Here is a 14,870-nt window from a genome sequence, read left to right as displayed (position 1 = left end):
TGTTAGTACGTGAACGTTATCTTACACATTTTATCTCCCCAACAGATTAATTTGAAATAAGTTTATGATGCATGTTGCTATTCCCAATTCAGAAGAGCGCACACACAAGCCTGTGTCTGTGAATGCTTCTCATACTCGCTCCTCTCTGCCCCACGCGGCGCGAATCCCGTGTCACGGACGAGCCGTTCACGCTTGCCACACTCACGCAGCCTGTCTTTTTTTGATTCAAATTTTTTTATCAATTTCTGTGATAGTTTCTATTGTTTGTTTCAGCAGGGTAATGATACCCATACTGTGCTGCACATTATTGGCAATACTGAGCTGAAGCTTGACTTTGCAAATTTAAAATCACAAATCAAATCGCAATCGCAATATCTGTCAAAAAAATCGCAATTTGATATTTTCCCCCAAATCGCACAGCCCTACTTCCAATCGCAATATTCAAACAAATGAACAGTGCAGTTTGATAAAGCCGGTTTCTCTTTCTATTTTTATGTCTATTTCTATTTCTGGCAGAGAAGCGGCAACCACACCGTGCCAGCGTCCTCTCACACCTGAAAGTTTTGATACGATTCGTAAGAAAGGCCACTATAAGCCGTGAAAGAGTTAAAATAATGCATAAGTATGACACCACCACCGGTATTTGCTTAAATTACATAACAAAATTTTTTGAAAAGGCATAAATAATAAATGACTGTATTAGCTATTTTATGACAGGCCGCATTATGCCGTTTAACACAAAAAGACAGCGTAGTTCATGTAATGAGAAAAGCCATGACAGGCCAATTTTGTGAAGGGCCAAGATAGGCCAAATGACATAAACAATAATAGTCAGACTTACCTGATGGTCACAATGGCCATATTGTGCAAAGGCGATTTGTAATATAAAAGCCTCGATAGGCCATGTAAAGTAAAGGCCCCGATGGGCACTGTAGTGTGGAAGCCCCGACGAGCTTAGAAATGTGGAGGTCCCGACGGGCTGAGTTGCGTGGAGACCATTGTATGTGAAAAGCCATGATAGGCAATGAGGCATGAGGAGCAAATGAGAAAGTAACCACCACCAGTAGCTTGCTAAAAGTATTATACCAAAATAAAAATGTAGTATTGAGATAACCATGTTCACTGAATCAGCAATTAGAGGGATTATAAACCACCGCATTGTGTTAGGAAGGCCGTCAGTTTAAGAAAAGTGATAAAGGTAGTATTTAGGTTCTAACAGCTGTCAAGTAAGAACAAATACGATACGTAATAAACTTCTTTTTAGTAAGGGCAATCATCTAATTATTAGAACACTTAAAACAAGTGTTTGCTTCAGCCAGTTGAATGCATGGTACAAGTGCACATGATCTGGGGTGTGTTTCTTAAAAGCATTGTTAGCTAAATATGGCATGTTCCATTGAACTCTATTGGTAATAACGAAACTTGTGACCATGGTTGCTTTTGGGAAATGCACCCCAGGATGATACCACCTCCATCTCATTTTGAGCCACAAAATTGTCATCATTGTCAGCATTTGTGTAAATCAAGGTGTTCATATTAATTTTACAATTCTCAGCTTTTCATAATTTTCTCTCATCTCTCACATGAAATGCAACAAAAATATTATACAAATTATTGTAATATTCAAATAAGAAAGAACAAAAGAAGCTTTCTTACACTTGTAGGGTATCAGACCGAATCAGACAATTAAAGATACGATCAAGAACATGGTTGAAACACGAGGAACCGAATTTCACAAACGGGGCCCAAGGCAACAGGATGGTTATAAATCAGATCCTAGCGCCAGCCAGTCTGAAGCAAGCCTAACCAACCAACTCTCTCACAGAACAGCTTGCAACATTAAACAAAAGAACACTTTTTGACAATTCCAAGGAGATTGTCAATTTTGGGGCAAGTAATCAAGATTGATGGTCAAAGAGATGCACAGCATGACCATCACATGTAAATCCATGATAGTAATCACGATCACAAGCTCTTTGAATTGACTTCCCCCCACCTAGAGGACAAGAACCAGACTGAGATTCCTTAGGAGACCTTTTAACCTCTCTGTTCTCCACAGAACATGTCCTTACGTCCACAGAATGGCACAGAAACTGCCTTTCCATGTATATATGCACCTAAATGACGCTAAAAGGACTTATGAGGAACTAATCATTGCTATGCATAACTCTATATCATGTAACCTACACATTTGACTATCATGTCCTAATCACTTATTGTGTATGTATTTTGAATAACTATTGAACAGTGTATAGTATTATATTCATGTTGGGTATGTATGAGTTTGAAAATTCATGCTTTAAACGTTTCTATCAATCAATACTTTGTCAAATGTATCATATTCTTGTTATAGAAATCATGTCCAAAATTATACTCTGCAAGAGCGGGAAAATTCGGACCATGTGACTGATAAGATAACATTTGATTTATGAATTGGGAGGAGAAACATCGCAACACCCTGAGCTATAATTGGTCAAGACACCATTTGGGATGTGGCCAACAACCCGGTTTAAATACTCAGGACACCATCAAACTATGCTTTTGGTTATGCTTCAAGCCATCACTTTTAGCCATGCGGCTTTTTAGCTTTTAGCTTCTAGCCTTTTTGCCACCGCATTTTGACGCTGCTTTTTAGCGCTCTTTGAGCGTGCTCTGGCTTACACGCCAGCTCCTCCAAAACCATGAGGAGAAACGTCATCACTTTTAGCCATGCGGCTTTTTAGTCATAGCTTTGAGCTATGCTTTTTAATCATGCTTCTTTAGCTTTTTGAGTGTGCTCTGGCTTACACGCCACTACTCCCAAAACCATGAGGAGAAATGCCACCTAGTCTCGTCAAACTTTACTTCTATTCCTCTACTTTAATTTATTTTCTTTTCCGTTGAGAGTTTCGAGTTCTGAATTAAGTTTTGCCGCAACAACGTGTCTCCGAGGTGACTGCCTCAAAACTTCAACCAGCCCACAACTCAGCATCTTCAACCAACGCCCAACCATTGGCTTCCCAAGACATCATTTCAAAGACTACTGAACTTCCAGCCAATCAGCAATCTCGTGAAACCCCCTTTCTTTAAGGAAGACAACAAAGGGAGCCCCCTACACAGGCAACGCAAGTACCTCCAGATTCTAGCTGAACTTGTGCATTTAATATAAATTTTAACCTCATTGAGGAACTCAATGCGAGGGTTAATTAAGTGAGTGATGGTTGTTCAGGTCTATGCAATTGCACATATTGCTGTAAACTTGGAATTTCACATTTTCATTCACAATTATTTCCTCACTTTCTCTCTTTCTGCAACTTGTGTGAATGCGTGTGTTTGTGTGTTAGATTCATTTATATGTCTTAGATTTATCTTATAAAGTCTTATTTATATTGAAAAGAGAAGTATCTTGTGTTTTGTGCTTACAAGTTAATGTCTTAAACTGCCGATCTTGTTACTGTGCTAATAAATAGTGTTTTCACCATACTTTGGATATTAATATCCATTGCAGAATTGATGTTATACGGCTCGTTCAATGAATCGCTGGCCGACTCAGTGATCAGCCGTAAAACAGTGATTCTGTCCAAATTCCCTATAAAATCTTAAATGATTCTTTTTGAGCTAAATTGACCTGTTTCCCTTACACACTAAACACACACTCAATCTTAAAAATAATCCTAAACAAACATCTATAAAGAGCTTTTCTTTGGCAAATGGGGCCATTTGCACAAAACAGAATGTCTCCCTCCTTACGAACATGGAGAAACAGAGTTATGCTGTAAACAGTGTGGTCTTGCGTCAGTACCATGCTTCTTTGTTGTGATCGTTTTATTTTTATCGTCCCTTTCCAGGTCACATTTAGACCTCCACAGTGTTGCCTAATCAGTCATAAATCCAGCCACCGCTGAGAAAAGCCCAGAAAACACATCTAAGAAACCAGCATGTCACTCAACATTACAGGGGCAAAGAGTCAGATCTGTTTGGGAAAGAGGAGGGATGTGGGAGAATGAAACCACTTTGTGGCCTTTCTAGATTTTTCCAGTGTGTAACTGTTACATACAGTAGTATTTGCAAAAGAGGCGAAAGGTTGTGCAGATAAACAGCCAGAAGGTATTGATGATCAATGACTGCCATGATCTTTAATACACTATTACAGTTATAATTTATATAATTTTGTGTCAACTCCATGATGTGTTACAATAAAAGTACATAATATAGCCAAACATTGTCAAAAGTGAAAAGTTATTTTTTTTTATATGATTATTATTATGTAGTAGTAGTAGTATGAAAATGTATAAATTAAAAAGCTAATGATTAATTTATAGTCTCATTCTAGAAAGATATGTGGACTCTCCTTGACAGGCAGACTGGTATAAAGTACATGGGCTAAAAAATAAATAACTCAAAATCGGCCACTGAAAAACCCATATTCTGTAGGTGGACCTTATTGCAGAACTGGTCAACAGGTGACATGTGTTAACTTACTAAATGGTGGCACAGTAGATGTTCTAGTCATTGTGGTGGCGAGATTTTTTCAAGAATTAGGAATTAACAGGCCAAAACATCTCATCTTTGTGACTAACTATTAATGAATATGTTTTGAAGGTTATTACAGGCCTAGCCAAAGTGTAAGAAATTAATCATATCTGAGCAAATGAAGCAAATAAAATGATCTGCTTGTGTGAGGAACAGCCCTGTAGCAACTCATAATGTAATAACTGCACATAATGTAATAAGTATTACATTATTATTGTAATAAAATGTTCATAATGTAATAATTTTCTCAAAATGTAATAAAATCTTGAGCTCATAATGTAATAATTATTATATTATGAAAAATGTATTACATTATAAACTGACCAAAAATATTGTAATATTGTCATAATTATATAATTATACTTATAATAAAGTATAAGCAGCACAGGATAAGGGACAGTCAAAATATTTGTGCTGTTATTTAGCCTATGTGTGTAATATATATATATATATATATATAAAAGAGAGATAAATATCAAAATGAATCTCAGACGTGAACATATTATTTGCTTTGCTCAATCTTTTCATGTACAAATTAAGCAAAGCAAATATGTTCACGTCTGAGATTCATTTTAGCATTTATCAACCCGTTGGTTGCAACTGGAGCACAAGTTAAATGAACAATTCTTCACTCTAATACAAGTTATAACATGAATGTACATCAGAGGATATGTTGAAAAATTACAGCATCATTTCTGTGCCTATAAGCGGTTTTAACCAGGGAAATCATCAGTATAACAGCATGTGAAGAATGTGTCAGTTATGTGACATTTACCTCAGGAAGATAAAACCGTCTAATCATATCGCCAAAATTATAAATACATTAGGCCTATACATTTGTGTAGAATATAAACAGGTTTTTATAACAACCATTTAAATGACTATCCCCCGGTTTCACAGACAAGGCTTAAGCCTAATGCCAGACTAAAATCTAAGTCTGAGCTGTTTCAACTGAAAGAAACTTGCTCTGACTGACCTTAAAATATATCAGTGCCTTTATTTTGTCTCAAAATGCACACCAGTAATGTTTTTTCTAAGGCATGTTTATAAAAATTACTTAAATGTCCTAATTGAACTATGGCCTAATCCTGGCTTATTCTAAGCCCTTGTCTGTGAAACCAGGCCTATATCTCAAAAATTAAGCATGTCATAATCACAAAATAAAAAATAAATAAATAAAAGTTCACAATGTAGCCTAATAAGCCTAATTTTATTTTAATAAAACTATGATTATGTTTTGTGCTCAAATGTATTATATTGAAAGATAATGATGATATTGTAAACATAATAATAATTGTTTTAAATTATGTGCTGGTATTACCTTATGAACTGTAAGTTGCCACAGTGTGTTCATAATCTAATACATTTCTCATACAATAACCTATTACATTATGTGAAAAATTGTTATTACATTGAAAAATTATTATTACATTATGAACTCAAGATTTTATTAAGTTTTGAGAAAATTATTACATTATTAACATTTTATTACAATAATTATGTAACATTTATTATGTTATGTGCAGTTATTACATTATGAGTTGCTACAAGCCCTCAATGCAACTGGATCAAAATGACTTTACAGATCTTCAGTCCCTGAATGGCTGTAAGAAGTTATGTCCAGTATAGATTCAGGAGGAGGCTTAAATAATGTCACTCCATGAGGTCATTAAGATTTTTATAAAGGAGAAAAAAAATACAGCATCAGTGTGCAGAGTACAATAACATTACAAATTACAAAAAGAATTGCAGCACTGCAGTAAACTGGAAAGAAATGCATATTTTTACATTTTGGACGTATTATATGTTGAATTTAGTTTTTAAAAAGAAAAAAAAAAAGATGCCGCCAAGTGTGACATTATAATATGACCGCTGCAGTGTCCATAGACTTAGGCTCAAAGTCTAGTGTTACTGCGGCTTTACTACGGATGAGAGAAATTGCAATGAGCAAAATGGTGGCCCTAAGAAGTACCGCCTTTTAATAAAATAGCCAATCTCCAGTTGGTAAAATCATCACATGCATTGCAGCTGCTGTTCGCTTCCCCTAGAAACATGGGGCAGTCCGCCTTGTTGTTCCACTGAGTTCCATTCATACATATGCAAATGCTGAAGACTGTAAACACAAGCTCATATGAAGAATGCATTTCACTGCATTCTAAATTTCAAGTTTGGTGAACTCCGACCTGCGAATTTGTATCAGTTGAAGACGATAAATCACAGCGTGACCTGAATTAAAGAACGCCAACTTTAAAGCTGCATTGTTAATATACTGTATATACACTGAACAAAATTATAAACGCAACACTTTTGTTTTTGCCCCCATTTTTCATGAGCTGAACTCAAAGATCTAAGACTTTTTCTATGTACACAAAAGGCCTATTTCTCTCAAATATTGTTCACAAATCTGTCTAAATCTGTGTTAGTGAGCACTTCTCCTTTGCCGAGATTATCCATCCCCCTCACAGGTGTGGCATACCAAGATGCTGATTAGACAGCATGATTATTGCATGGGGATTATTGCATGGGGATTATTGGGGGGCTCCGAAAACCAGGCAGTATCTGGTGTGACCACCATGTGTGCAACACATCTCCTTCACATAGAGTTGATCAGGTTGTTCCTGTGAGGTGGATGGATTATCTCGGCAAAGGAGAAGTGCTCACTAACACAGATTTAGACAGATTTGTGAACAATATTTGAGAGAAATAGGCCTTTTGTGTACATAGAAAAAGTCTTAGATATTTGAGTTCAGCTCATGAAAAATGGGGACAAAAACAAAAGTGTTGCGTTTATAATTTTGTTCAGTGTATATATATATATTTTTTTTTTACATTTTTTTTTTATTATTTGTTATATGTTGAATTTGTTTTAAAAAAAATATGCTTCAGAGTGTGACATCATATCATGCCCACTGCTGTGTCTGAAGAAATTTTGCACGCTCAAAGTTGTAAGGGGTGTAACGGTTCAGATTGCTCATAGCTCGGTTCACGGTTTTAGGATCACGGTTCGGTTCAGTACGGTTCAGTTCGGTATGTGCTATGTTCAGGGAAAAAAAGACTATGGCCAAATAAAAATAAAGAAAATAATAGCAAATAATCAAACTAAATGCAACAGCAAAAATAAATACAATAGAGCAAAGTTACAAATAAACAGTTTTTTTTCAGTTGTTTCAGGTGTTTAACAGTAATTTCCAGGCACAGAAATTTAAAAGTAAACAAACGTAAAATAACGGTGCATATTTCAGTGTATAAATTAAAGACCAATCCTTGCTGAAGTTACAAAAGCTATTCAATCAAGAGAAGTGAGTGATTTCGTCTTTTGTTGTTTAACATTAAAAACACAGACAGCAGGAATAGACTGCTGTTCCATTAAGACATAATTCACAGATTCAGTACACTGATACTGATACACATGCGTTGTCTTTCTCGACTATTTACGTTCACTTAAGACATGACCAACGATGTTTGCAAGGATACTCACAAAGACAGGCATGCTGACATATTTTTGTGTAAGTTTGTCAGTTCAAACGCAAGTCTTGAAATAGAAATCTATATTTGCGTGGCATGCGCTCTGACGAGGCTCTCCATGTGTGCAAGCGCTACGGATGAGTGCTCACACACACACATCTTCAAACAGCACGCGCAAGTTCTCAAGCACTTATTCTTTGTTTGAATGTTTCAATTGACAAGGCTTAAAAACACGTGCAAATGAGTTTAGTTTAAACACAGATAGTGTGTGCTGTTCAAGTCTCACATGCGCTTGCGCACTTTCAACACCCGGGTGACGAAGGTGTAAATGACTGGTATACTAGCATGCATACGGCATTCCGTGTTGTTTGTCCACTTTTTTGATCATTGCTGTTGGAATGTTGAAACCATATTCTACATGCATAATCAGATTTGAGATGAGCCGTGGTGCAAGTGGGGTCAACCTCAAGTGGGCCAGTGTGAGGGCGAGGGCGAGGGCGGGGGCGGGGGCGGACCGCAGTATGTACCAAGAGTAGTTTTTTGGCTCGGTTTGAATATCATTACACCCCTACTAAAAGACTACTGTGACTGCGCCTTCATTGCCCTGAGACTTGTAATTAGGACTACACATGCATGATGGATGGACCAACCTAAAATACTGTATGTTTTTTGATCAAGCTATTTGATCAAGAATATAAAAACTAAAACAACATTTAGGAGACAGTTAATGTCAGAATTTATTGCTGATTTGAGATATATTATTGAAATGAGAGTTTGGCAAGCAATTTTTGAGATGTTGGTAGTTCCCCAATCAAGTAGATGGGAGTTGGTTTTGTAAGACCGAAGCAGCTGCCCGGAGGTGTTACCATTATGGCTGACTGACTTTCCCTGAAATAACTTTTTGCCTTGTCTATTAAGCAACCATCCAGAACACTCTAAAAACCCACAATGCGCTAAAATCACACAGAACACCTTAACAACCGCATAGTAACCTCCTGCTATATATAGGGTGTGTTCACACTTGTCATGTTCGATTAAAACGAACTCTGGTGCGATTGCTCTGTTAGTGAGGTTCGTTTGAATAAGTGTGAACGCTGCCATCCGAACCCTGGTGCGCACCAAACAAGCGGACCGAGACTGCTAAAAAGATGGGTCTCGGTCTGCTTCCAAACGAACTCTGGTGCGGTTCGAATGAAATATGAACGCAACACGGACCAAATACTTCTAAACGAACCAAAAACAGGAAGTAATGACAAGATGCGATGCTATGTGACATTTGACGACACGGTGTAACCAAAACAAAATGAGCAGAGCGCAAACGTGGAGCAATGATGAGATAAAGTGCCTTTTATGAGCTCCTTGTGAGTTTGCAGGTGGTAAAAATAAAATTATATGTACATGCAAGAATGAGCGTGCTTAGTCCAGCAGACGGCATTAGGTGTGTTCGACTTAAAGCGGCGCTGAGCACTATGCCTTTAGGTTCGCTGTCTTTAGGTTCGCTCTCAAAAATGCCAATATGAACGCTAAGCGGACCAGGACCAAATGTAACATTTTCCTTTTTGGTCCGGACCAAATGAACCAAAAGAACCGAACTACAAGTGTGAACACACCTATAGACACACTACCATCTTATTCATATGATTTTCCCTTCCAGGGGCTCTTAATTTTACAGTCACTGCTACTGAATAACAGAACCAGTGAGTTCAAAATCATTCAGACTGGTTTTGTAAATCGGATCAACCTTTTGATTAAAAATATATTGAAAAAAAAAAACTTGTTCAAGAAATACATCTACTACTTCACTGAACAATCATAATTTGCATCAGGCTCCTATAGACTCCAAACAAACAAATAAATAAATAAATGAATGTTTTTAACGCATTCATTTAATTATAAAGGTATATAATGAAAAATAAGCCTCTATAGAGGAAAAGATTGTGTGCAAACACAAAGCACTGTTAATTCACTGTTGTATCTCTGCAGTATGACAAAAAAGGTTTGACAAGGTCGAGGTTTAAGCTTAAACCCTATGAGAGACCTATAGTACAGAAGGAGCCAGGCCTTAGATGGCCTTAACTAGACCTTAGATAGTCTCGAGTAGCCAGACCTTCAGACTGACGGCAGAACCTTGGGCACTTTGAATGGCCAAGGACCACCCAAGAGGCCATTTGACTGACAGGTAAAGCAACCAATCATGTTTTTGTTTTGTGCGTCATGTTTAGGGGCATGGAGATGTCCCCACAATAACAGACTCTTGGTCTAAAACTCTAAAAAGAGTGTAAAACTCTTGGACATATTTAAAAGAGTCTACACTGCGAACTTTAAATATTTCACATACTTTTGAAAATCCAGCATCTAGTTGGTCCTGATAAGCGCTCATTGTCACAGTTGTAAACACGACAGCTTTCTTCTTCAATGAGGGGGTTTGGCAACAAGGCATCTTTGTTTCCAGGCGGAACGTTAAAGAACACACATCTCCCAGAAATCCTGTATATTTCAACCAATCCGATGACGACTTAGAAACTCCTGAAGTGTTTCCAATTTTGTGTGCAATATGCATCAGACATTCAGCCAAAGGTCCGTTGGCATGACGTCTGAGGCTGAGACTAGACCTTAGATGACTGCACTCTTGTGATCAAACTCCAAACTGCCACACTTATAGTATACTGAGACTTTAAACTTTAAGTTTTTAACCTAGAATACACAACAAATTAATATATACAGGAGAACACATCAACATTTTTCCCCTGATCTCTTTATAAAATGATACAAGGGGCAATCAAGATAAGATGATGTTTCTCTCACTCTCACAGGTAACTTGCATGGAATTATACTGTATTATTATGACATTATTATTTAATATTAAGTATCATAAAATCCTAATAATAATAGTCCAGGGTTGTCCAAACTCGGTCCTGGAGGGCCGGTGTCCTGTCACTCTATTGTGCATCATGCCTAAAACACCATTTAGCTGTGAACATAATTAATAACATTAAATTATATTTCATGCCTTAGGGCTTAAATCAGGGCTGTCCAAACTCGGTCCTGGAAGGCCGGTGTCCTGGAGAGTTTAGCTCCAACTTGCCTCAACACATCTGACTGGAAGTTTCTATGCCTAGTAAGAGCTTGATTAGCTGGTTCAGGTGTGTTTAATTAGGGTTGGAGCTAAACTCTGCAGGACACCGGCCCTCCAGGACCGAGTTTGGACAGCCCTGGAATAGTCACATCGGAAGCATGCTTATGATCATAAAGATACAACATGGGTGTGCACATTCATAAGCCAAAATGGGCTCAGGTGCAGAACAACAAAACAATAAAAAAATGAAAATAGAACATGTCCACACTGAAATTTCAGCTCCGAAAAGTTTATTTACAAAACAGTGCAATGTTGTGCTGTTTTGTAAATAACTTTTTAGAACTGTAATTTAAGCATGCTTATGTCTAAAAAAAATTCTAGATAGGCAAGTGACTAGGTTTTGGAAAATAAAACAACATCCCATTTATTTTCTTAGACAGAAACTGATTTTTAGTCACTTTGAAGTGAGCTCAAAAAATGGAAATTGTCGCAAGACCTTAGCAGCAATCGCGACTCTTATGAAGCACCGCAAATGATGTAACAGTGTTGGTTTTCCTACACTATCAAACTACTTCTAAATATTTTGCAATAAACTTACTTGCACTTAATAACTACAGGTCAGTACATTTACATTTTACTGTCATTCACATTTTTTTCATCTCTCCCACCCTCAAATCAAAGTTTGTAATGGTGTGTCTCAGAGCTGGTTGGTTTGGTTTATGTGGTTCAATCTCAATGTGTATTTGAATTCATGGCTTGGCAATTAATTAAAGTGTGTAATTGTTTCTGTATGCAAGTATGGACGAAGATTCGTTCACAGGTTTGTACAATTCACAAGAGTTTTATGCAATCAGTGACTTAATTACTCCATTACTCCATGGAAATATTAGACTTAGAGCTTGAACAAGGAGTTGTGAAGCATGTTCCGAAAGAAAGAGCCTGATCTTCTTGATGTTGAATAAAGCAAATCAAATAAAAGTAGTACGAGTGTTAACACTATGATATTAGAGTCTATGCATATTTGGCACAAAGATGTGTTACTGTTCAAGTCTCAGTGTTTAATATTAAGTATTAATAGTAGTTTGAAATATCAGCCAATGATTATGATGGTGTGTGTGTATTTGTGTGTGTGTGTCTGTGATTGCTTAAACCTGTGATGTCAGCGGTAAAGTCTGTGTGGGAGCTGTTGGGGGTGATGGAGCTCTTCGTTTCTTTAATTCCACTTTTGGGGACATCTTGGAGATGTTCATCACAGACCGAGACTGACCCAGAGTGCTGGGACGGGTCTCCACACATGGTCCGCTTGCCACCACCGACATACCCTGAGCAAAAAACAAAGAGAGACACTTTAATAGATATACAAATACACATTTAAAAAACATATTCAAAAGGCATACATGAATGAGTGCGTTTACACACACACTCATTTGTAGGGTTGGGTATCGTTAGAAATTTTCCGGTTCCGATTACGGTTTCAGTTTTGCCTAACAACCAAGCTCCAGTTCCGCATATGGGGAATGTTGGACGCAATGGCGCATGCTACTAAAAGGCTTGATTTGGTCTGGTCACGCGAAAGGCAAAATCCCTCCCGCAAAGATGCCCCCTGCCCCAGGGTGAAGTCATCTTCTTTAAAGACTCCTGCTCTGCCATCCAGACCTCTTCAAGGTGCATCTGGATGGCAGGGTGTATGTGGCGGCAGGTCAAGCTGGTGGAGCCTGGCACACAATGGTTGTGTTACAAGCTTACCAAGCTGACTTGCTCAGAGACCTAGATGAGGGTAGGGTTTCTCCCGTAGGGCAGTTGAGGAAATGTGCCGCACCACAGACTTGGCTCTTCGCGCCACTAATCAATGGTGGTTACGGAGGTGCATTTTTGGTTAAATCTCACGGATATCGGGAGAGAGGTGAAAGCCTTTCATCTTGATGCTCCGCTGTCACCTTCCAGACTTTTCGCCCCTTCACTGAGGTGGTGGTCAAGAAGTTCAAGGAGGCGAAGGTGCGGTCCGCTGCCTTACAGGAAGTTCATTTCCCACCATCCCAAGTCTTCCATAGCGTCTTCTAGCTGTCTCCTCTTGGGGTTTTTAATAGATGGTCTACTTCCTTTATCCCTTAAGCTTCCCTCCCTCCCTCCCTTTCTACGGGTTTTTTAAGTGGGCGGTCCCCCTGGGTCCTGCATTCTGCTACGGCTCATTGTAACATTGCCTTCTGAGGATAGCTGTGTCTTAGCTTGGGATGGGATGTCCCAGAGGGCACCTGCCGAACACGTCACCAACTTTTCTTGTCTTCAGGAGCCATTTGTTTGACAGTGCATGTGAAGGCATTATGGATAAAACCAAGGCAAGTGGGCATTTTAGAAAGTGTGTGCCTCCGTGCACTGAATCTCCCCAACCAAGCTCCAGTTCCGCATATGGGGAATGTTGGACGCAATGGCACATGCTACTAAAAGGCTTGATTTGGTCTGGTCACGCAAAAGGCAAAATCCCTCCCGCAAAGATGCCCCCTGCCCCAGGGTGAAGTCGTCTTCTTTAAAGACTCCTGCTCTGCCATCCAGACCTCTTCAAGGCGCATCTGGATGGCAGGGTGTATGTGGCGGCAGGTCAAGCTGGTGGAGCCTTGCACACAATGGTTGTGTTACAAGCTTACCAAGCTGACTTGCTCAGAGACCTAGATGAGGGTAGGGTTTGTCCCCTAGGGCAGTCGAGGAAATGTGCCGTACCACAGACTTGGCTCTTCGCGCCACTAATCAATGGTGGTTACGGAGGTGCATTTTTGGTTAAATCTCACGGATATCGGGAGAGAGGTGAAAGCCTTTCATCTTGATGCTCCGCTGTCACCTTCCAGACTTTTCGCCCCTTCGCTGAGGTGGTGGTCAAGAAGTTCAAGGAGGCGAAGGTGCGGTCCGCTGCCTTACAGGAAGTTCATTTCCCGCCATCCCAAGTCTTCCATAGCGTCTTCTAGCTGTCTCCTCTTGGGGTTTTTAATAGATGGTCTACTTCCTTTATCCCTTAAGCTTAGTCAGGTAGTAGGGGTGAGCTGCCCCCCCCCTCCCTTTCTTCGGGTTTTTTAAGTGGGCGGTCCCCCTGGGTCCTGCATGCTGCTTCGGCTCATTGTAACATTGCCTTCTGAGGATAGCTGTGTCTTAGCTTGGGATGGGATGTCCCTTGGCTGGGTTCCCCATTTTTTAGAGCTATGTTAGTGGCTCCAGGCGTCAGTGGCTTGCCCCCTTTCTGAGGGAAGGTTCAGTGTATGTCTGTCACTTCTCTTGGTGCTCTCTCACCAGGTGAATAGGCATGCACCGTGGCATGGCTGAGTGGGCATTCCATTCCCCATAGTGTCTGCTAGAGGACGCAGCATGAGTTCCCTAGAAGGGGAATGTCTTGGGTTATGCATGTAACCATGTTTCCGGAAAGGGAATGAAACGCTGTGTCCCCTCGCCATTCCTAGGGCTTGCCTGTTTTGCCTGATCGTGAGAGTCCTGGATGTGAGTTTCCCGAGCCTCACTAGCTGCTGCCTGCCTGTCAGGAAGCTGGTGATCCACTGACAGATTGGGGTGGGCATGGAGAGCTGGGTCAGTTTGGTCAAGAGAAGGTCAGGCATGATGGTATTGAAGGCTGAACAGAAGTCCACAAATAAAATCCTTGCGTAATTCCCAGGTCTATCAAGATGTTGCAGAACATAATGCAGTACCATATTGACTGCATCGTCAACAGACCTGTTTGCTCTGTAGGCAAACTGAAGAGGATCCAGCAAAGGACCAGTGATGTCCTTCAGGCAAGTTGAATGGTGGGGGAGGCAGGAAGGGGGGTTGTGGGTGGGGA

At 39.5% G+C, this 14,870-nt stretch overlaps 1 pseudogene; it reads right to left on the bottom strand.

Moving 5' to 3' along the window:
• Positions 1-14,870, bottom strand: part of LOC107704093 (protein cordon-bleu-like) — a 91,448-nt pseudogene that overhangs the window by 56,788 nt on the left and 19,790 nt on the right.

Source organism: Sinocyclocheilus anshuiensis, unplaced genomic scaffold (genome assembly GCF_001515605.1).
Source record: "Sinocyclocheilus anshuiensis isolate Anshui unplaced genomic scaffold, SAMN03320099.WGS_v1.1 scaffold1272, whole genome shotgun sequence".
NCBI classification, from domain to species: Eukaryota; Metazoa; Chordata; class Actinopteri; order Cypriniformes; family Cyprinidae; genus Sinocyclocheilus; species Sinocyclocheilus anshuiensis.
The sequence above is the reverse complement of the archived record's forward strand: the minus strand, read 5'-3'. Positions and strand labels throughout refer to the sequence as shown.